We start from the raw sequence: 2,500 nt of genomic DNA, 5'->3' as shown, positions 1-2,500 counted from the left end.
ACACACGCTTTCACTTCGAAAGTCAAAGAAGCAGATCAGCCATTCAGCCGTTTAGATAGCCAAGCGCCATTATGTACATACAGTTACAGACAATATTATCGCGTCACTGTATGGTCGAACGATTATGGAACTCTGGTATAATATTCTGAAAGGTTTGCTGGGCGACGTAGATTGTATAATGGGTTCCAAAAGTCAGTGTTCAGTCTCTTGTTATTTATGGTACTGAAGTGGATCGATATTTATGCCCCCAATTGTACACTCTTGAGCCATAATTTCTGCTCACCATCTTCCTCTGCCACTGACTAGAGGGAATTCTTAGTCAGAGCTTCACAAATATCACAGGGCAGTATTCTGCGTGGTACTCTAGGCTTTGTAACACCTTCTGCATAGCGATTTATTATGCCTATTACTCCTTGATGTGCTATTTTATTTTACTGATATATTTTTTGTACCGACATAGTTCTCGTCATCAGTATATGAGAGGGTATTGAGGTGTACTGTGCAGAACAAATCGCTGAGGAAGAGGTGTTAAGATACCCCCGAAACCACTTATACACGACCCAGGGAGATACAATTCTGTGTTAAGGTAGTAGTTTGAAGGTTTGCCGCACCACATGAAAAGCATTACTGTACATGGCCTCTGTTAACCTGGTCGTGCAGTCTACCATACCTGTTTTACTCTAACTTGGCCTAAAATTGCCATCACCATCTTGAATGCTAAGTTGTAATAATAGTTTAGCACTAGATTTTTATGCTAGTCACGAAGAGGTGTTATGGGAAGGGTGTACAGGTGTTGCAGTGTCTTTTTATGCCACTGAGATATGTGAAATAAGCTGCTAAAGGACGAGAATCTGAGCGAAGTTAGCGTAGAATAACTATAGAGCTTCCAAGTACAGACATAACACAAGTAGGTCATCGTTCCCTGAGTTCTCGGCGGCCAGGGGTAGGGATAAAAGGTTAGCAGAAACTGTGGTCTAAGAATGGTTAGTCTGTTAGCCAATCAATCAGTCAGTCGTGCAGCCAGCCAGGTAGTCATTTATATAGTTGGTCATACAGTCATTTTCACGGTCTCCCATACAGCCATTGATGTCCCCAGCCAGTCAGTCACTTACGCATCTAGTCATCCAGTCATTTGGCCAGTTATACTTCCAGTCACTCATGCAGTTATACTTTCAGTCAGCAAGTTAGTTACACAGCCAGCCAGGCCAGTCAGCCGATACAGACAGCTAGTCAGAGCCCATTCCCCTCTTGCCTCATGAATAGAAAAGGCTGGGTGAATTACCTAGCCATTGGTGGCCGTCTATGGGGATTACCGCATGATGTAATACTATTGGATTTTTTATGAAATGAGTTTATGGAAATGGAGAGACTGGATTTATTAGATATTTGTCGTGGTTTCTTTGTTATCTATGTATCTTTCAATCAATCAATCAATTAATCAATCAATCTATCTATCTATCTATTGTATATTAGATTATCAGGATATCGTTAGGATTCGTCAAGGAATTATCAACCTCGCATGTAGAATGGAGTACAAAGTGATTGCGTAGAAGTGAGAAAGTGAGAGAGGAAAGGAGTTAAATGTTGGAGTGGGTGCGAGTAATGTGAATAAAGTTGGTGTGACAAGAGATGGTACATAGAGAATGTGGGATGCACGAAGTGAATCGGGAGTCTGGAAGCACGATAATTCAAGTAGTGAGAGAGAGAGAGAGAGAGAGAGAGAGAGAGAGAGAGAGAGAGAGAGAGAGAGAGAGAGAAGGAGCAAGTGTGGATGGGGGAATAGTGAGAGGGAAGTAAATGGGTGACTACAGGAGTGTATCAAGAAACAGATCAAGAGAGAAGAATAAATAGGAGGGAGAAATGTGAACGAACTAGGAAACGAGAGGAGTACACCAAGGAACAATGGAGAGAGGAGTGGATCAGGAACAAATGAGGAGCATAAGTATGGTGAGAGAATGGAGGAGGGAGAGAGGCATCCCAAAGGAGAGTAATAGCAGACAGGGCTTCTTAGATCCACAATTTATACTTACGTTTATTCCACAGTCGCATGCATTGGAAGCTCTCCCGCTCTCCCATCTTTCTCCGTCCTGGAAAAGAAAAATCATTATCACGAAGGGAGAAACACTGGAAGTTTTTGCACTTTGTTTTCGTTGGCCTTCCTACAAAAACATACTTAAAACAGGGGAATAAGTGCGTGTTTGTGAATCCGTAAGTAAGACTTCGGGTAAGTTACGAGCGATTTACATTAGAGCCAGACAGAGGCCAGAAAGGGTGGTGATTGTGGTTGTAATTTGTAGGCTTAAGGGCTGTGATTGTGGCTGTAAGTGATGTGAGTTGTGGTTGCCGTGGTGGAATGTGGTAGTGGTGTGGTTGATGTTGATAGTTTTGTGTTAGTCGTTGAACTGGCGTTTGGTGTGGTGGTTGTGGTTGGAGGTGATAGATTGGTGCTTGGATTGGTGTGGTTGTCCACATACAGATGGTGGTTAGATTACAGTCAACT

This window comes from Coenobita brevimanus, chromosome 66 (assembly GCF_032717465.1).
Source record: "Coenobita brevimanus isolate Jiangsu-jjx chromosome 66, ASM3271746v2, whole genome shotgun sequence".
NCBI classification, from domain to species: domain Eukaryota; kingdom Metazoa; phylum Arthropoda; class Malacostraca; order Decapoda; family Coenobitidae; genus Coenobita; species Coenobita brevimanus.
This window is presented reverse-complemented; position numbering follows the sequence as displayed.